The sequence below is a fragment of the Macrotis lagotis genome, chromosome 1, assembly GCF_037893015.1.
Source record: "Macrotis lagotis isolate mMagLag1 chromosome 1, bilby.v1.9.chrom.fasta, whole genome shotgun sequence".
Classification (NCBI taxonomy): Eukaryota; Metazoa; Chordata; class Mammalia; order Peramelemorphia; family Peramelidae; genus Macrotis; species Macrotis lagotis.
The window spans coordinates 374,380,818-374,402,686 of record NC_133658.1 but is presented as its reverse complement, the minus strand read 5'-3'; the positions used below and the strand labels follow the sequence as shown (position 1 = coordinate 374,402,686).

Genomic DNA, 21,869 nt, shown 5'->3' with positions numbered 1-21,869 from the left:
GGCTTCAGATTTATATAGTACATGTGTTTGTGTGTGTGTCTGTATCTATGTATGCTAGATTTAAAAGTGAAAAAGACCTCAGCAGTCATCTATTTAATCCAACCGTTCTTTTTGCAAATGAGGATAAAGAGGTCCAGGGAAGTTAAGTGATGGCTAGGGGGTCTTCCAACTAGTAAGTTTTAGCATTCATTGGTCATGAACCCTGTTTCTCTGATTCCAGGGTCTGTATTTTTTTTTCTATTCTAGCATCAGTCTTCCCCTGAGAGACCTTTTTGAGAAAAGAACACTAGACTGAGAGTCAGAAGACCTGAGTTTTGAATCCTGCTTCAGCCTGTGTGTTCCTGAGCAAGTGCCTTAACTTCTCTGATCTCAGAGGTCTCTTCTGGTTCTACATCTAGGACCCTCTGATATAACAGCTTAGATAAGAGCACAACATGCTCTGAGCCTCAGTTTCCACCACTGTCAAGTGAAAGAGTTAAACTAGATAATCTCTAAGCTCCCTTTTAGCTCCAAAATTCTATAATTCAGCACAACATAATGCTAAAATAGATTCTTGGAGAAAGCCAAACAAAATTGCAATTAGCTTCTATGTCTTGTAGCCCAAACAGCTCCATCAGAATACCCATTTCTTAGCAGCCTCACACTGCGTTCTGACTGACAAGCCAGTAATAACATTTTAATGGCCCAAGTTCAATTCCCAATAAATTACTTAAGTTTCTGCAATAATGGAGCTGGCATTTTCATTAATATTGTTGATTAATTGACTGTCCTAGAAAAATCTGCTGCTATCACAATCGTTATCTCACTGGTTACTTGCTCTCAAAACCCCAGCAGATTGGTGGTTTGCCCCAGAATTAAAGTCCGTGAAATGCAAGAAAAATGCCTCTCACCTGGAGCCCTCCGCTCTCCATGGTAACAGAGAGCGAGGTACAGCTAGGCTTATTTTCCCCAGAAGGCTCAGGGAGAGAAAGAAGCTCCTCAAGAGGCAGGAATGAAGGGATGAAGAGTGTTGGGGGGCAGGGGAAAAGCAGAGGAGAGGGCTGCATTCTGTTCAAGAAAGAAGAGAGCTCACTTTAAGATGACAGGCAGAAAGACAGGGCTGTGTTCACTGGGCTGAAGTTCAAACACAGAATCCAGAGTCAGTCAACAGGTATAATGAGGGGGTTGAACAAATTGACCTTTAAAGTCCCTCTCAGGGCTAAAGCTATGAAGCCTGTTTTTCCTGAGCCTAGAACTACATATGGTTCTATTATTTGGAGGGAGGGGGACAGGACATAAGACAAAGGCACAGCCTTCTAGGAGGGGGAAAGGAGCTAGTTACTGTGCTAAATAAACATTTTACCTCATTTTTACCCCATTTATCTCATTTGATCCTCACAACAATTCTGGGAGGTAGGTGCTGTTATTGGCATTATTTTACAAATGAGGAAACCGAGGCCAACAGGATTAAGTGACTCCCCTAGGGTCACACAGCTCAGCTAGGAAGAGTCTGAGATCAGAACTGAACTTAGATATTCATAACTTTTGACCCAGAGTTCTAAGGGAACAGGGTAGCCATTTTGAAACATCTTTTGGAAGAGGTTTATTTCAATTCTGCTGCTTCCTGTAGCTTTGGTCAAGTCATTTAACCTCTGGGGATAACAATAAAGTTCTAATTATGATACAGATTGTTCTGAGGATAAAATATGAGATAAATATGAAAGCAGTTTATAAACTGGAAGGCACAATACACCTAATTATCCTGTTCTTTTCACTATTAATAAAATATTATTTTTATTATGTGAGCCATATAAATGCAAAAGAAAAGGGAGTTTATTGTGGTCTAGACAAAAAAGACTTCATGGAAGTGGTTTGGACTTCAAAAAAATAGTAAAGAATTGGTCAAGGAAGAAGTGAATTGATGAAAAAGACAAAAAGATATATGTGATGAAATGAGCAAAACCTGGTAAAGCAGAAGGTTTCTGTTGACAAGTCATGGAAGACAGGGTAGAAAGAGAGAAAGGACCCAGATCATAGAGGATTTTGAAAGTCAGGGTGAGAAATTCAGACTTGATTCAGTGGGAATTAGGGAGACATTGTAAATTCTTAAGCTAGAGAAAGGGAAGAAATCAAATGCAAGGCATGGGTTCAAAATCTAACAAAAATACTTTTCCAGGTATTCAAGCTAGAATAATTTAGAAAAAAAAATCAAGTTCCATGCAGTTTTCTATTTATTTCTAATATATATACATATATATGTATATATATACATATATATATATATATATATTGATATTGATATTGCCCTGATAGAACAAAGGGTTCTTTGTGAGGCTGGTCCACCTAGGATTCTGTTGTTACTTGAAGCACCAAAAGAATTTTAGTTTTGCTATATTGCTTCTCCACAAATTCATGACAGTATGCCAAGGGCAAGCCTCCTTATGATTCTCTACAGCATGTTAGTTTATCTTTGGCTCTGCCTCAGTCTTACTGCCTTTATCACTCATTCTACATTTATTACATCTCCTTTAGATGTGGATGTGTTTGTGTGTGTGTGTGTGTGTGTGTGTGTGTGTGTGTGTGTTTTTCAATTTCTCCTACCAGGTTCTTAATTCCTTAAGAATAGGGGCAAAGCATCCCTCCATTTTTGTATCACCATGACACCTATCACAGGGTCTTGTTTACAGTAGAAATTTAAATACATGATGATTCATTGATGTGGGTTGTAGGATAGGGAGGGGCTCTCCAAAGTAAACACAGGCTCCTCAGAAGACCTAAGCACATCACAGTAACCCTTTCTGTTTAAATGGGCAACATTCATCAAAATCATAGTCCCCCACCTCTGCAAACTAGGAAAGGGGATTCATTTTTTGTTTTTTTGCAGTCATAATTATAATTACCTTTGCTGTTATGTTTTTATTTGTCATGGAGGTTTATCAATGGGGTCTTATCTCCCTGGTTCCCTTTTGTTAAAACCAATTTAGAAAAAAAAACAAACAAAACTTATCAAGTCATCAAGTCAAAACTTATCATTTTTACTCTACTAATAGATAAGAACAGCACTGAAATTTTTTTAAAATATTTAATAAATACAGATATAGGAAATAATATGAGAACAGATCCCCAAATGAACACAATCTCATTACCCAGAATAATCTAGAAATAAGACCCTCCATAATCACTACTTTCATGGGGAAGGTTTAGACAAGGTACCTACTATGTGCCAGGCATTACATCCTATCATATAGTAGGCATTTAGTAAAGTGTTTTGATTCATTAATTGATTCAGGCAACCTTAACCTACTTACCTGAAATCTGCTCCATTTGGCTCCCACACTAGTCACATGGTCACCAACCCATTCATTGCTTGCTAGCTAGCCCTGCTAGTCTCCATTTCATTTTCATGAAATTTCTAAAATGGCTTGTCTCAGTCAATATTCACTAAGACCTGGTTTCTAATGCCCTTGCAACATCCAATCTGGTTTTCCCAACCCTAGAGACCTCCATTAATCCTCTAGCATGTTTCCTCTTTCTTTTTTTACATGCTTGAAAGGTTAGGGAGTTTTCGTCCTACCAAAGAGTATTTGAATGTAGGGTTCAGTGGTCCTGGGAAAAGTAACTCCTTACTACCTCATCTTTACCCATTACAGAAAGAAGGCAATGTTTATCCTAAGGTCATTTCCCCAGACCTTCAGCATCCCACCCACCTTCAGAAATGGATCAGTATCATATTAAATCAATAAATGTTTGTTAAATATTTGTTAAGGATAAGCCACTCCAGTAGGTACCATAAGATTACAAAGACATTTAATAAATGGTCCTTGTTCTCAAGGATCTAAGAGCCCGGAAACAGAGATAACACAAACAAAATAATTAACAGAAATGTTACAAATGCCAAATGAGTGATAGTAACAGTTAAATTATAGAGAAGGGAGAAGTCACCATGGGCTCAATTTAAGCCATGGAATATGCTTGGACAAGGAAGAACATAAGGCAAAGCACAGAAGCAAGGGAACTGAAGATGATTTCAAGGTATAGTGAGATCAGTCTAACTGGAATAGAGGTTTTTCAAAGGGGAGGAATTGTTGGCAAAATGTTTAACAACTATCTCCATTGTAGGGCATATTTTTAAGTTTAATTTGAATTATTAACATTTTTGCCATCATTTTAGGTCTAGATAATTAACAAAACAATAAAACTGGCTCTGATTTGTGGCATTTGCATGTTTCCAAGGTGTAAATGCTTACAATGAAAATGTAATTATCAACTGGGTAAAGGTTGGCTCTGGCTCTTTGAATAATGTCTAAAAAGTCCTTGTGAGTTACCTTAGGCCTGCACCTTCATGCTTGCTTCCCCCCCCCCAACTTTTTCTTCAATGACATTTACTTATCTTGAATCTCATGATATCAGGCAATAATCAACTAATCTTATTATCTAATTCTTTCTAATGCATAAGTTGGGGTGACTGCTATCAGAAGAATTTTAACAGAGGTTTTCTGAAGACACCATCCAACCCATTAGTAAATCCTACTCTGGGATTTATGGGCTAAGTGCAAGATATTTGAAGACCATCTGATTTGTCTTCGACAAAGTCTCCCACTGCCTCTCCTCCCCCAGTATGCAACAGATTTAAAAAATGATGTTTATTAAACATCATTTCTTTAATCTCTTTTAACAGAGGAGAGTGGCAAGAATATAGAGACTGAAATTACAAGGGAAGTTACCTAATGGAGTTGTAGCAATAGCATGGACTGGTATTCCCTTTGCTTAGTAACAGAGTTTACTGAATATAAAGTAGATTTCTTTCCGGTACTATTCCCAGGGGCAAAAGAAAAGAATCCCACCAACCATTTGAGATGGAACATTTATGTTTAATCTCATTTAAATAAGTGTCCGTGGCAATTTATCCCAATTTGTCTCATTACAAACGATGTAAACATCCTGCACAATCACAGACACAATAGGATAGTTTAAATGGCTTCTGATTAAAAAAAAAAAAGGATTTAGCAGCAATGACTTCAAGTTTCCTTACTTGCCTTGAGGTAGGGGGAGTTGTAGCTTTATTTGGTCTCTTGAAGATAGTTCTCTGAGTTATATATGGTCCCAGCCTCAGGGATTGTGAGGTCTGTAATGATATGTATATTTCTCTGCATGCTCAAATACAGGATTTCAGAACTCACTGAATATTGTGTTCTACAGACTCAAGTTGTTATAAGTTTTTAATTATCAAGGTCTCTTCTTTCACTCTCTCATTCCCATCAATTCAATGGGTTATTTTTCCCTCTGTCTTCCTCTTCCTTTTCCTCAACACAAACATCAAGTTTGTGTTACTAAACCAAGTTAACTCTTTTTGTGTATGCCAGACCCTTTGAGCACTCTGGCAAAGCCTATGTTTGTTGTTGTTGTTTTACTTTGTATTTTTAGGTTTTTCTTTTCAAGGCAATGGGGTTAAGTGGCTTGCCCAAGGCCACATAGCTAGGTAATTATTAAATGTCTGAGGTCAAATTTGAACTCAGGTCCTCCTAACTCCAGGGCCAGTGCTCTAGCCACCCCTGAAGCCTGTGTTTTTAAATGCATAGAATGCAAAAAAAAAAAGCCCTAATATCTTTAAATGCATAAAAATTACAGGGGATTACAAAATAAATCAAAGATGAGCGAAAAGAAAGGTGTAATCCTCTCCCCACCCAATTAAAATTCTCAGATTCCCTGAAAGCTATTCATGGATTCTGAACCCTTGCCTTAAAAGATTCTCATCCATTGAACATGACCCACATCCCATCATTCACATACAAGTGATAACAGAACTGGCATTATATTTAAACAGAATAAAGGGTTTATATGTTAGGGGGGTTGAAGGGAGATTACCCCCATCTCCCAAAATGATTTCCCTAACTACTTGAGGACTAATAGAAAAACAAACTGAAAACAGCAACCACTGATTCCTTTTAAAGCTTAAAATGCAAATCCTTTGTTGAAAAAGGAACTGGCCTAGCTCTAGATCTACAATTTTAGGATGATAGGCTTGCTGCAAAAGAATCATGGATTTGAAGCTAGAAAAGTCTTGGATCTGATCCTTACAATCCTATCACTGAGGATTCTATCTCAGGTCTGAATTTGTAGAATGGGGATTTATTTGCACCACCTACTTCATGGAGTCTGTCTAACCATTTCTATAGGCATTAGTAAGTCTGAGGTTTCTAAGGGAAGAGAATTACACAGACCACTCATGGTAATCAGCAGGGTAGATTTATTGCAAAAAATTCAGCAGATGCAGTTCATTTACTCATCTGCTCCCTCAGAGGCTGGTAGAAGAATCCCTTCTCAGCATGGTTACCCCTTGGGCCCTTCTTTCTGCTCTTGGGCTATTCTGGCTTCTAGATTGTCAGCAGAAGTGCATTCAACCAGATAGCAAGACATAACCCTCAGTCTAAAAGAGATCTACCTTCCTCAAGGGCTATGGAGTTTTATAACCTTCAGGAAATTTGTATGGGAATCAATACCAACAACATTTGTAAGGGAATACACTTTAATTAGGTACTTTATTGTTGTTATGCCCCTGAACATTCTTATATAAGATAACTCTGAGGGAGGCAAAAGCTGAGATACACTTAATACACATCTTCTCTCCAGCATGAACCCATGTCAATAATACCTGTTGTCTGGAATTTACGGGGTTAATGCTGAGTTTTTATCTGACAAGATATTATGAGAAAAGTGTTCATCCTAAAAGAGCTAAAGAAAAAAACTTATTTCTGTTGTTACTGTTCTATTAATGAGATGGAGTGCTAATGTCCCAGGGTCCTTTACAGTTCTAAGATCCATAATCCTATAATCCATTTTACAGTTTTGCCTGGGGCTGGCCCTGAAGTCTGACTACTTGGTGATATTATTCAAAATTGACCAATCTGTTGAATCTTCAATAAAATATCATCAATCAACCAATCAGTAATCATTTATTAAGCACCCACTCTGCATCTATGCACTGTATTAGGAGTTGGAGATGCAAGCAGACAGACTCAAACAGTCCCAACTACAAGGATCATGCATATATTCTAAGGGTCTGGAATGGATGACATATATTAAAGTACTAATACCTTAGCAGAAATGAATTTATTTTGAGTTTTTTCTGTCCAGTCCAGGCTAGGCAGAATAGTGGTGAGTACAGTGAAGACCTTGGAGTTTCCACCTCAGATAAGAACTATGTTGACTCTAAATAAATCACTTAACCTCTAAGAGCCTCAGTTTTCTCATCTGTATTAGCTATAGACTTAAAAATTCCATGATTTTATTTTACCTGATCCCAATTAGCGGAAACAAAGAAAGCTTAGACAATTTAATTGTCTATAAACTAGGTATAAGTCCTTGATCAATTTAAGAAGAAGATATTTTGATCTGAATAAAGACAAATGACTGTCACACAAGAAATATCTTGTCATTGGATTAAAACAACAGACATATCTTAAGTTATATGTAAACAGGAAACCAGTTCAGAAATTTAAACCTTAAAATCCAGCATCAGGTCTTCTAACAGTAGCAGAGTTCTAACCAAGCCCATGAAAAGGAATTTTGTAGGAGAGGAAAGGAAAGACTATCTCTCTCTCTCTCTCTCTCTCTCTCTCTCTCTCTCTCTCTCTCTCTCTCTCTCTCTCACTGTTTTGTCTTTTTTTTCATCTCCACCCCCTTCTCTCCTGTCATCATGTGAATTTAGGAGATCCCAAGGATCATTAGATGTGGTAGTAGCCACAGCAGTCTAGAGGTGACATAGTAGCAATTAACAGAAATTATTTATTTTGTTAAATATTCTAATTACATGTAAAAGAATTTTTGACAATCCTTTTTAAAATTTTGAATTCCAAATTCTGTCCTTCCTTCCTGCCCCTTCCCCTTCCTTGAGAAAACAAGCAATTTGATATCATTTATACATGTGAGGTCATGTGAAACATATTTCCTTATTAGTCATGTTGCAAAAGAAAACACAAATAAAAAGGACAAGAAAAATAAAGAAGCTTTAAAGCTTACTTCTCTCTGCTCTCAGTTCATCAATTTTTTCTTTGGAGGAGGAAAGCATTTCTAATCACGAGTCCTATTGTCTTAACAGAACAGCTAAATCTTTCAAAGTTGGTCTCTATTTACGATATTTCTGATACTATGTATTATGTTTTCCTGGTTCTTCTCACTTCACTTTGTATCAGTTCATGTACATCTCTCTGGATCTTTCTAAAACTATCTACCCATCATTACTTATAGCACAATCATATTCTATCACAATTGTATATCACAACTGACCAAATAGCAACCCTGAGATAATTGTGTCTCGGAAATGAAATTGTAAGTTGTAGGGAGGTTGATAAATTAATTAAGCCTACAAGGAGCCCCTGGGCCAAAAGAGAAATAGCCTGGTCAAGCAGCAGGTGACCCAAAGAAGCTACACACAAGGGGAATTTCATCAGCACTCCACAAAAGGACCTTCTCTTTGAAAAGGGAGAGTACATCCCCAATTTGGAAGAATATTTTGTACCAACTCTTCTTGCAAGATCCTTTCAGAGGTGTGGTTAGGTGGCCCAGTGGATAGAGCACCAGCCCTGGAGTTAGGAGTACCTGAGTTCAAATCAGACCTCAGGCACTTAATAATTAATTATCTAGCTGTGTGGCCTTGGGCAAGCCACTTAACCCTTTGCCTTGCAAAAACTAAAAAAAAAAAAAAAAAAGATCCTCTCAGTAAATCCCTTTTTTTTTAGGTTTTTGCAAAGCAAATGGGGTTAAGTGGCTTGCCCAAAGCCACACAGCTAGGTAATTAATTATTAAGTGTCTGAGACCAGATTTGAACCCAAGTACTCTTGACTCCACTGACCCTTCAGTAAATCCCTTTTTTAAAAAACTGAGACAAGTAGACAAGTACATATATAAGCATATACAATATTGATATAAAATGAATTAACAAAAATATATATTTATAGAATTATTTATAGAAATGTATTTATAGATACCAATATAGTTTTATATAAATAATATATAATAAAATGCACACACATGCACATACACACACACTATATATAATATTTAAGTACAAGGACATTTGGGTGGGAGGGAATCAAGCAGTTGGAGAAAAGAATTAGAAGTCTCATGGAGAAAATGGTGGTTGTGCTATGCATCAATGAAAAAAGAGGTTTTCTGAGTCAGAGATGAGGAGAGAGTTCATCCTAGATATTTGAGACATCCAATGCCAAGGCAAAGAAATAATGGAATGTATTGCATAAGGAACAGAAAATAGACCAATTTATCTATATCACAATTTTTCTACATCTCTATATAGGAGGGGAATGAAGTCCAGTGAGACTGGAAAGATAGTTTGGAGCCAAATTGTGAAGCCCTTTCGGAGCTAAATAAAGGAGTTTATGGTTAATCCTAGAGGCAATGGGAAGGCACTAAAGATGATTGAGAATTGGAGTCACATGGTCTGATTTTCACTTAAGGAAAATTACTTTGCCTTCAGGATATAGGATGGATTATATCTAGGAGAGATTTGAGACAGAAAGAACAATTGGGAAACAGTTGCAATAATCTAAACTGAGGTAGTGAACTAAAGTGGTGGTTGTGTAAATGGAGAAAGGAAGAATTTGGAATAAGGGTAAATTTGAAGGGAGGAAGATAATGAATGAAGTATGGGACATGTAAAGTTTCCATGTCCATTATGAAAATGCCAAATAGGTAACTGATAATATTGGACTGATGCTTAGGGGAGAGAATAGGGCTGGAGAGGATACTTAAATCCCTGAAAGCTGAAGGGGTTACAGAGAGAGAAAAAAAAAGGAAAAGAAGAAGAAAGAGGGAAAAGGGCCCAGGACAGAACCTTGTAGCAAATCCACAGTTAGGAGCAAATTTCAAAGAGCAGGAAAAGATGCTTGAGAAAGAACAGTTAGACAGGTAGGAGGAGAAGCAGGAGAGATAAGTGTCACAAAGACCCAGAAAGAAATGGATAGTCAACAGAGTCAGATGCAGCAAATTAATTGAAAATGATGAGGACTCAGATTTGGCCATTAAGGAGTTGTTGGAAAAGTGGATCTGATATTTTTGGAAGAAAGGTGTGCATCTGGGAAAATGTTGCTAAGGCACAAATGACTGGTCAAATGGTGAGGAATTAAAAAGGCTTCCTGAGACCTATTTTTCTCACTAAAGCCTCCCAGGTTACAAACTGAAGGCTAAGAAAAGAATGGAGATGTTCACTTGTACAAAAATATTCATAGCAGCCCTGTTTGTGCTGGCAAAGAATTGGAAATTAAGCAAATGTCCTTCAATTGAGAAATGGCTTAACAAACTGTGGTATATGTAAGCCATGGAACACTATTGTTTTATTGGACACCAGGAGGGATGGGAATTCAGGGGAGCCTAGAAGGATTTGTATGAACTGATGCTGAGCAAGATGAGCAAAACCAGAAAAATATTGTACACCCTAACAGCAACATGGGGGTGATGATCAACCTTGATGGACTTGCTCATTCCATCAGTGCAACAACCAGGGACAATTTTAGACCACCTGCAATGGAGAATACCATCTGTATCCAGAGAAAGAATTGTGGACTTTGAACAAAGACCAAAGATGATTTCCTTCAATGTAGGAAAAACCCGTTATCTTATTATGTAATTTTGCTATCTCTTTATACTTTATTTTTCTTCTTTAAGGATATGATTTCTCTCTCATCACATTCAACTGAGATCAATATATATATATACCATGGAAACAATGTAAAGACTAATAGAATGCCTTCTGTGGGAGTGGGGGGAGGGAAGCAAGAATGGGGTAAATATTGTAAAACTCAAAATAAATATTTCTGGAAAAAAAAGAATGGAGATGTTAGCTAAGAGACTGTTTTAGTGCAAATTTTCATATCACCCTTTCCATATAGTAAGCAATCCATAAATATTTTGTAAAAGAATGAGTGGATGAATGAATGAATATACAGAAGTAGCATAAAATCAAGAGAAGAATTAATTAATGCTGAGTACTTCTACTTTCACTCTTAAGAATCTTGCTTTTTGACCTTGGGAAAATATCTGAACTTTTCTGTGAGTCTATTTAATAATCTTTGAGAATACTAATTCACAATTCTTTCAGAATGTGTGAGAAGGGTAAGTTTTAAGAATCCAACAGTTCCTGATACTAATTATAAGTTTGTTTCTCAACTAGAGATTATAGGATCATTGATTTAGCTCTGAAGAGAAATTTAGAGGTCATCAAAACTAACCCTCTCCTTTTACAGCTGAGGAAATTGAGACCAGGAAAGTCTGAGAGATTCATCTCAGATTACAGAGATAGTAATGATAGAACCAAACCTTGACTATTTATGGAATAGAACTCTCAGTTCAGCCTTCCTTCCACTTTATCATGTCTCAGGCCACTTGGCATCCTTAAGGTCCAGTTACTTCTTACAAAGGAAGGAACTAAAAAAGAGAGGAGGGAAAGGGAATTAATAACACCTGGAAAAGGCTTCCTCCCTCCCCCCGCCCAGCCTTTCTTCGACCCCTTATGCTTCTCTGGAGGGTGAGTCACAATTACCAAGCAATTATTTAAATATGCAAATGTAAAATCATGAACCATCTCCCAGAGGCATGGTCTCTGCCCTTTCAGACAATAGAACATTCAGAGTAATAGAGGGGAAAAACCAAGCCAAGCTCCCAAGTGTCCATTCTTCTGATAAATAGGAAATGTTCCTTCCACCTGGACTAAGCTGCCCTTTTGATCTGAACCTCCTCTAGAGGAATCTGCTGAAATGACAGAGGTGTGATCTCCCAATCACAGTGGATCTATATTTTAGTTCCTTCAACTGTGAAAAACAAAAAGGAGGGTAATAATATCTGACCTAACTATCTTTAGAGAATTTTGATGAGGAGAATATGAAAATGCTTTGAAAGCATAGAGCAGTCAAAAGTGATATATAGTCCTGCTGTCCCAAGCTACCAAACAATCTGCGACTAGACCAACAAAAGTGAGTTCCTAAACCATAAGTCTGACCATATCACACCCATATTCAATAAACAGCAGGATCTTCCTTATAACCTCCAGTGTTAAATACAAAATGCTCAAAATCCTTCATAACAGAGGCTAACTTCCTGCATTTCCAGTCTTCTTATACCTTACACACTGTAATTTTCTTCAAACAAAGTGATGTCATTTTGGTCTTCAATAACAAAGGACAAGAACCAACCAACAAACATTATAACTCCGTTTTCCCACAATGTCCTCTGCGTTCCAATGACACTGACTTCCTTGGGGTTCCTTGGACACTCCATTTCCTGTCTTAGAATATTTTCATTGCCTGAAATACTTTCCATTCATTTCTTTACCTCTTGACTTCCCAAAAGTCCAAGATAAAATCCCACTTTCTTCAGGAAGTCTTTTCTAATTCTCTTAATTCTAATGTCTTCCTTTTGCTGATTATTTTCTATTTATCCTAGAGATAGCTGATCTATACATAGTTGTTTGCATTTTGTCTCTCCCTAAATTAGACTAAGTTCCTCAAGGGCAGAAGCTATCTTCTTACCTTCCTTTGTATCACCAGTGCCCAACAGATGTTATTCAGTTGTTTCAGTTGGGTCTGATTCTTTGTGACTCTTCTTGAGGTTTTCTTGGAAAGAAAGTGAAATGGGTTGCCATTTCCTTCTCCTGCTCATTTAACAGATGAGGAAACTGAGGCAAATAGGGTTAAATGACTTCACTAGGATCTAAGTATCTGAGTCCATACTGGACCTCAGGAAGATGAATTCTCCTGCCTCTGGGCTGGCTCTCCATCCACTGAAGCACCTAGCTGCCCTATAGTGCTGGCACAAAATAAGTACTTTATAAGAGCTCTTTGGCTAACTGGCCAGAAGACCTCTTGAGTTTTTAGTTGCAGTGGACTATGGCAATCAGGTGTCTGTACAAATTTTGACAATAATATAGTGACTTGAGGGGGTGATGGGTGGTAGTAGTAGGGAATCAGTTTGCCAAAGAAGGACATTGGTCAGAAACAGCAGGTCAACACTTTCTTGCTTTGAAAAGTCTCTATACTTTTAGCCTTGGAGAGATGAGGAGACTGAGTCTAAAAATAAATCAAAGCAAAGAACACTATATGATTTTATTCAACAAACATTTACTTATACATATTCCCTGTTGTGCTCTTTTTTTTTAATAAAGTTTGATAAAATGGGACATTTGTCCCTGAAAAGTTTGCAATGAAATAGAGGGGATAATGCATTGTATTGATAAACTAAACAGGATGGTATATGGTGGTTTGATGACCATCATACCATGAGCAAGGTATGAACATTCAGAGGAGATTCATGCTATTAATTCTGGTTTGCTATATGTGCCTGCCAAGGTTCACACTCTTCCACTGAGCCACACACACACACACACACACACACACACACCAAGGTTCACCAGCTCAGCCTTTCATCTCCTCTGCCCCAAGAGAACCAATTGTACAATTTTGTTCTCTGCTCAGCACTCAAGTCAGGAACACCTGGGTGTTCTCTAAAGGACAATGGTGTTGATGGAGAGAAGGCAGCTTAGTGAAGAATTCAGAATCCCAGGCTTGAATTATCTAAAGAGTGCAAATTGAAAAGGCTGACCTGGGCTTTTTGGAGGAAACTTGTGCATCTGGGAAAAGGTTGCAGAGGTAGAATGGATGTCCACATGGTAAGGGCCAGAGAGGCTGCCTCTAACCTGCTTTTCATAAGTAAAGGTTTTGTTTCTTCTGCCCTAAGCTATGCTATGAGTCTTTTGGGACTGTTTCTTCCTCATATGTGTCTTTAAGTCTTTTTTTTTTTTATTTTGTTCAGTCATCTTCCAGTCGTGTCTAATTCTTCATAATCCTATTTGAGGTTTTCTTGGTGAATATACCGGAGTGGTTTGCCCTTTCCTTCTGCAGCTCATTTGACAGATAAGAAAACTGAGACAAATACTGCAAATAGCCACTAAGTGTCTGAGGCCAGATTTGAATTTAAAAAAATGAATCTTCCTGACTCCAGATCTAGTACTCTACTTTATTATCTTATGCACCACCTAGCTACCCTTTTAGCTCTTTAAAAAACAATAATGCTTCAGTGCTTCAGAGCTCCTTCATTGACTTCTTACTCTCCCAATGTTGAAACTTTCTAGACAGTAGCTTTCTTCCTCAGAAAACGCCTTCACCCTGCAGTTCCTATTTCAGTTTCTTACTCTGGACAGTCATGAACCATGAGATGACCAGACTAAGCTCATTTTTCTCCTTCTACTTCTTATTCTCTGGGTTTTGGAGTAAGAATTGTCTTTTTTTTGTTGTTGTTTATACTTATATTCCCAGTACTTTACACATAGTAAACAATCAATAAATCTTTTTTTGATAATTGCATGAAATCATGAACCCTCTTTAACTTTGTAGACGATCTTTCAGAACTTCAATGTTTAAAAAATTTCATAAATTCTGGCTGAAATCTGCTGATAAGCCTCTTATAAATCTCATTTGATTGGTCCAAAAATGATACTTACTTTTTCCTCAACTAGTCTGAATATGCACCTTTCCAAGTTGATTGAACCTGGCAGAGCTTGGTTCTGTTGGAATGGCCAAGGTCAGCTCAATGCAACAACCACTTGATTGTCGATCAATATTTATTGATAGCAGACTGAAGTGAAACATTGCAGTATCTTTGTATAACCCATTTTATTTTTAAAATACTTTCACCTACATCATACTCTCTGAATGACCTTGGATAAGTCATTTGCCCTCTTTTGGTACTAATTTCTATATTTATAATGAGAAGATCCATTCATTTGCCCTTTTCTCCCTGATGGAGCTCATCTCAACAAGACATGTGATTTGTTCCCCCGTAGGTCTAATGTTTGTATACACATACACACACACACACACATGTATGCACATATTCAAAGCATCCAAATGTCCCAAGGGATAGAGGGTTGGGTCTGAAGTCAAGAAAATCCCGAGTTCAAATTTGGTCTCATTCTGGCTGCCTCAGTTTCCTCAATCATAAAATGGGGATAATAAAACACCTAACTCATGGAGTTGTGAGGACCTAATGAGATATTTGTGAAGTCTTTTCCTTTTAAGGTCCTATTTAGCTGCTCTCATTTTATCCTTACAATAATTTTGATATAGATAAAGCAGAAATCACCATCCTTTTTTAATAGAAGAAACTGAACCTCAGAAGCATTATGTGCCTTGACCATAATTATGATTCAATTTAATTATCATTTATTAAATACTAACTATATGCTCAGTATTTAAGATACAAAATAAGAAAAAGAAAACTAGTCCTTGCACCTCAAGGAGCTTACATTCTAATGGGGGAAGATGACATAAACAAAGGAGTTAAAAAAAGAGTTGAGGCAACAGAGGGTTCTCAGTGTGGTGGCACAATGTTCTGGAGTTAAAACAAAATTGCTGCTACAAAGTGAAGAATTATGTGGAGAATCTAGATCCCAGCAGTCTATAAAGGAAAGCTTTGGGAGGGGTTAGTATTCTAATCTTCCACCCTCCAATCAGAAGGGAAAATAGCCAGAGGTAGTAGAGAAAGTGTTAAGTATCAAAACTGAGTCAGTCAACAAGATAATGAGATTCCAGGTGATCATCTTATCCTAGGTAGGGCATAAGGTTTCCCTGGAGTCCAAACCAAGCAGAGGTGCTGATGCTGTTCCCATCACAAATACACTAAGTGACGAGCCAGAACAAGACTCTTAGGATTCTTGGATCTTGATCTAGTTTTCTTTCCATTATTACCTGAGAAGACAATAGAGATGTTCCATTTTCTTGTCCCCTCTTTTCCAGGTCAGTGTTAGTAACTACAAAGACCATTGCCTCTTAGAAAGCCTTTTATATCATGGGATTCTCAGAGAAGCAGTTCTCTGAGCTCTTTGATGGCTTTTATTCTTGTACCTAGAGCAGAGATTCTTGAACTTTTGTTTGTGTCATTGTGAAGCCTGTGAGCCACTTCACAGATGTTTTCCAATAATTGAAAGAAATGTTAAATTTTAGTTAGAAGTTAGTGAAAATTGTCATTTTTCCCCCATCTGATTTCCCAGACCCCCTGAATCCTATGGACTCCAGTTTAAGATGAAGAAGATCCGTTCATTAGCCATTTTCTCCTTGAGGAGACCCATTCAAGACATGTGAGATCCAGTGTGTACACACACACACACACACACACACACACACACACACATGCATCTTCAAAGCATTTAGAAGTCCCAAGGAACAGGAACAGAGAATTGAGTCTGAAGTCAGGAAGGCCCTGAGTTCAAATCTGGTCTCAGAATGACTGCCTCAGTTTCCTCAAATGGAGATAATAAGACACCTAACTCACAGAGTTGTGAGGATCAAATGAGATATTTGTAAAGCACTCAACATAGTGCCTACCATGTAGAAGATAATCAATAAATACTTCTTCCCTCCCCCTTCCCTTCAATTTTAAGATTCTCCAGTCAGGTAGAACTTCACAGTTCCATCAGTCAGCAAGCACCAACCCTGTAAAGCAATGTTCCAAGCATTGAAGACACATGCAAAAGAAAAAACACAACTCCTCCCCTCAGGAAGTTTACATTCTATTTAGAGGAAACACATATACTACATACATATATACATACATATATGCTTAGGAACATATATATAGAAAATAAATGCAGTCATTTCAGGGTTGGGGGAAGCACTAGCACAATCTGAGGGAATCAGGACAGACTTCCTAAGGGAACATTTAAGATGAGTAGGAGAATGTAAGGAAGTAAGGTAGTAAGAGAAGTAAGGAAGGAAGAAGAGTAGATTCTAAGGCCAGGAGGGGAAGTGAGAACATTCTAACCCTGTACCAAGACATGAACTAACAGACTAATGCGATCCCATTTCGAGATACCCCCCATCCCAATCTGCTTCTCTCCAAGAGAGTCTACTGACTTTGTAAGAGACTGATTATTCTTAGTAAACAGATCAATGAATAATGGCAATATCAGCAAAGCCATGGGAATCTCAGAGGTCACTGGTTCCAGATTGGAGATAAGGGGGAGAGTGGGAATAATGATAATGATAATAATAACAGCAACAATGATATTATCATTTATTATTTATGTAGAACTTTAAAGTTTACAAGGCATGTTAAATATGTTATATTATTTTAGCCTCAAAACAACTCTGGAAAGTAGTTTCTATTCTTTTTCCTCATTTTAGAGATGAAGAAACTGAAAATAATAGAAATTCAGTGACTCAGCCAAAGTTGCACAACTATTAAGTGTCAAAGGAAAAATTAGAATTTAGTTCTTGATTCCAAGTCCAGTAGTCTCTCCACTGCCCCACCTAGCTGCCCACCTTAACATGACCCATCTTTGTGGTTGGTAAATCCAAAATCTACTGACATTCCTGGTTCACTGTCTGGCTTGGCCCTTTCACTCTAAGTCGTGTTTGACAGGAGCCCTTATAAAATTCATGGCTCGAATAAGGTCATCATTCAAACTGGCAGTCATTCTCAGACCCTTTCCCATCTCTAACCTCCATAATCACCATTCTGGTCCAATGCCCATCAGCAGCATGTCGTTGTTGGCTCAGCTCCAGGATACCTGACCATATACTGCCCAGGAATAACCAGTTTCTACCTTGAAGGGCAGGGGATTGTATTAATATAATTATAAATTATAAATATAACAAATATAAATAATAAGTAGCAATAGCTTTTGGAAAGGAGCAAAAGGACTTAAATAAATGAACCATTTCCAGATGCTTTCTGGATGCAAAGGCCATAGACTCGGACCTGTATTGTTAAATCTGTACCAGTTTTCTTCTGTGCCCATTCTCAACTCCCTCCTTTATCACCTCTGCTCCATCCAGATAAACACTGATGTTTTCCTAAAAAATATCAGAGGCATTGCCACAGGGATCAGCACCACTATCCTGCCCAGGATTCAGGATAACAAGGAAGCTCTGAGGAGTAACTTGTAGAAGAACCCTTTACAGTGCCTCTCCCATAAAGGCTAGTGATGTTCTCCAAACATTTCTACCCAGACCCAATAATCCTGTTTTGAATCTCACATTCAAGGCTGAACTATTCTTTAATCTGGTTATACTTTCAGTTTTAACCCCTATGGGGAAAATAAGTTCTATGTTTACTATAAGCTACATAAAGAAGGGTTCACCTTTATTATTGCTCTTAAAACTACCTCTTTCAAGTTTTGGATTCAGTAGAATGGGAAAGAGGAAGGAAGGAAGGAAGGAAGGAAGGAAGGAAGGAAGGAAGGAAGGAAGGAAGGAAGGAAGGAAGGGAGGAAGGAAGGAAGGAAGGGAGGGAGGGAGAAAGGAAGGAGGGAGGGAGGGAGGAAGGAAGGAAGGGAGGGAGGGAGGGAGAGGGGGAGAGAGGGAGGGAGGGAGGAAAAGAGGGAGGAGAAAGGAAAGGGAAGAAGGAAGGAATGAGGCAGAAAGGAAGGGGGAAGGAAGGAAGAAAGAAAAACAGAAAGGGAGGAAGGAATGAAAGAAGGAAGGGAGGGAGAAAGGAAAGGAAGGAAAGAAGGAAGGAAGAAAAAAGAAAGAGAAGGAGGGAGGAAGGGAGGGAGAAAGGAAGGAGAGAGGCAGAAAGGGAGGAGGGAGGCAGAAAGGAAGGAGGCAGAAAGGAGGGAGGGAGAAAGGAAGAAAAGAATGAAGGAAGAAAAAAGGAGGGGGAAAGGAAGGAGTGAGGCAGAAAGGAAGGGGGAAGGAAGGAAAAAAGAAAGGGAGGAAGGAAGGGATGTAGGGAGAAAGGAAAGGAAGGAAAGAATAAAGGAAGGAAAGAAGGAGGGAGGGAGGGAGGAAGGAGGGAGGGAAGGAAGGAAGGGAGAAAGGGAGGGAGAAAGGAAGGAGGAAGGCAGAAAGGAAGGAGGAAGGCAGAAAGGAAGGAGGAAGGCAGAAAGGAAGGAGGAAGGCAGAAAGGAAAAAAGAAAGGGAGGAAGGGAGGGAGAAAGAAAAGGAAGGAATAAAAGAATAAAGAAAGGAAGGAAAGAAGGAAGGAAGAAGGAAAGAAGGAAGGAAGGAAGGAAGGAAGGAAGGAAGGAAGGAAGGAAGGAAGGGAGGAAGGAAGGGAGGGAGGGAGAAAGGGAGGGAGAAAGGAAGGAGGAAGGCAGAAAGGAAAAAAGAAAGGGAGGAAGGGAGGGAGAAAGAAAAGGAAGGAATAAAAGAATAAAGAAAGGAAGGAAAGAAGGAAGGAAGGAAGAGAGAAGGGAAAGGAAGAAAGAATAAAGGAAGGAAGGAAGGGAGGGAGGGAGAAAGGAAGGAGTGAGGCAGAAAGGAAGGGGGAAGGAAGGAAGAAAGAAAGGAAAAAGAGAAAGGGGAAGGAAGGAAGAAAGGAAAAAGAGAAAGGGAGGAAGGAGGAAGGAAGAAAGGAAGGAAGGGAGGGAGAAAGGAAAGGAAGGAAAGGAGGAAGGAAGAAAAAAGAAAGAGAAGGAGGGAGGAAGGGAGGGAGAAAGGAAGGAGTGAGGCATAAAGGAAGGAGGGAGGGAGGGAGAAAGGAAGGAGTGAAGCAGAAAGGAAGGAGGGTGGGAGAAAGGAAGGAGGGAAAAAGGAGGGAGGGATAAAGGAAGAAAAGAAGGAAGGAAGGAAAAAAGAAAGGGGAGAGAAAGGAAGGAGTGAGGCAGAAAGGAAGGGGGAAAGAAGGAAGGAAAAAGAAAGGGAGGAAGGGAGGGATGGAGGGAGAAAGGAAAGGTAGGAAAGAATAAAGGAAGGAAGGGAGGGAAAGGGAAAGGAAGGATGAAGCAGAAAGGAAGGAGGGAGGGAGAAGGAAGGAAAAAAGAAAGGGAGGGAGAAAGGAAGGAGTGAGGCAGAAAGGAAGGAGGAAGGAAGGAAGGAAAAAAGAAAGGGAGGAAGGAAAGAATAAAGGAAGGAAAGAAGGAAGGAGGGAGGGAGGGAGAAGGAAGCAAAGAAAGGAAGGAAAGAAGGAAGGAAGGAAGGAAGGAAGGAAGGGAGAAAGGAAGGAGTGAGGCAGAAAGGAAGGAGGGAGGGAGAAGGAAGCAAAGAAAGGAAGGAAAGAAGGAAGGAAGGAAGGAAGGAAGGAAGGAAGGAAGGAAGGAAGGAAGGAAGGAAGGAAGGAAGGGAGAAAGGAAGGGAGGGAAAGAGAAAGGAAGGAGTGAGGCAGAAAGGAAGGGGAAGGAAGGAAGGAAGAAAGGAAAAAGAAAGGGAGGAAGGAAGGAAAGTAAGAAGGAAGGAAAAAGAAAGGAAAGGAGGGAGGGAGAAAGGAAAGAGTGAGGCAGAAAGGAAGGAGGAAGAAAGGAAGGAAGAGAGAGGGGCAGGGAGGGAGGAAGAGAGGAAAGAGAGGAAGGAGGGAAGAAGAGAGGAGGGAGGGAAGGTAGAAGGAGGAAGAGAGGGAAGAGGGGGGAGGAAGGAGAGAGAAAGAGAGACAGAAGGAAAGAGAGAGGGAAGGAGGAAGGGGGAGAGGAAAAGGAAGGCGAAAGAGCCCATTTCTAAACTAGATTCACAGATTTGGTTCTTACTTGACCCTCTTCTCCAGAGGAAAGGGAAGGGGGAAAGGGGAAGAAATAAGCACTACATAGACCTACTATGTAACACTGCTTAGCTACTGTGTTTTGTAAATATTATGCCATTTGATCCTCACAACAACTCCATGAAGTAAGTGTTTTATTATCCCCATTTTTCAGTAGAGATTCAGTGACTTGCCCAAGGTCATACAACTAGTGTCAGAGGCCAGATTTGAGCTCAGGTCTTCCTGATTCCAGGTCTAGCATTCTATCCACTGGGTCACCTACCTCAGACACGCTTCCAATAACCTGGGCATCAGTGGCTCAGTAAAGGACAAATGATCAATGGCCTGACTCCCTGTGCCTCTTGCCTCGGAGAGAACTGGGGCATTTCTCCTAAGCATCCTCATCCCAAACTGCCACCATGGAGGCTTCTCTGCTCCAGATGATTTCCTTTCAAATGTCCCTTGAAATAGCCTGAGTTTAAAGCTCTGGAGGAAAAAACAAGACAACTCCAGTTTGACAAGAAATCTAGTCATCCCTGTCAGTTCTGCTGGCCTCATGAGAGTGAGGAATTAATACTGAGCCCCATATGCTGATGAGGAAGAAAGCTTGCAGGCAACCAGTCGTCTTGGCCAGAGGCCCCATAAGGCAGCAAACAGCCTCACCGAAGGATGCCAGACATCCACAACCTCCTGTCAGTCACAGTGGTGAGGACTGAGAGAGAGAATGGACTTCTAATCAGTCTTTTAGTGGGGAGATAAGGCTAGAGCCTGGATCTGGTCATTTCATTGGTATAAGAAAACTCCCTCTTTTAATGCAGGTCATGCAATCTCTCTATACACAGTCTTAGAGAGTTGTTGGAAGCACTGAGAAATGAAGCAAAGTCACATAGCTGGTATGTGTGAGGAGTCAAATTTAAACTCAGGGCTTCCCAACTCAGAGACCCGCTCTCAGTCATTTATGGCAAACTGTCTCTACTGGGGAGAACTATTTCCTTAATGATTCTCTAATTCATTCAACAAATGAGAAAATTAAGATCCAAAGAGGTGAAAGTACTTGATCAAGGTTAATAGCAATTTGGTGCCAGAACTAGAACCCATAATCCCATACTCTCTCCAGTTTATCCATGCAGAGGCAGAAATGGCCCTTCCAGCAATGCTGTGAAAAGAGCCCTGTAATTGGAGTGAGAATTCCTGGTTTCTAATCCAAACACTACCAAATACTATTCAAATCCTGCCTCAGACTCTTACTTGCTGTGAGATAAAAAGACATAATATTTGTAAAGCATTTTGAAGAACTTAAAGTAATATTGTTGTTCAGTCGTTTCAGTGGTGTCTAACTCTTCATGAGTCCATTTGGGAGAAAGAAACTGGAGTGGTTTGCCAACTTCCTTCTTCAGCTCAATTTACAGACTAAGAAATAAGGCAAACAGTGTTAA

At 39.2% G+C, this 21,869-nt stretch overlaps 1 protein-coding gene across 3 annotated transcripts in view; it reads left to right on the top strand.

Moving 5' to 3' along the window:
* KCNIP1 (potassium voltage-gated channel interacting protein 1) overlaps positions 1 to 21,869 on the top strand; it is a 358,061-nt gene that overhangs the window by 167,617 nt on the left and 168,575 nt on the right. For 2 of the 3 annotated variants that reach the window (XM_074212434.1, XM_074212433.1), the window contains exon 1: positions 2,216 to 4,011. The exons of the other annotated variant lie outside the window; for it this stretch is intronic. The gene's annotated coding sequence lies outside the window, so the exon portion shown is untranslated. Of the gene's footprint in view, positions 1 to 2,215; positions 4,012 to 21,869 lie in introns of those variants that run through there. 3 annotated transcript variants of the gene reach the window in all.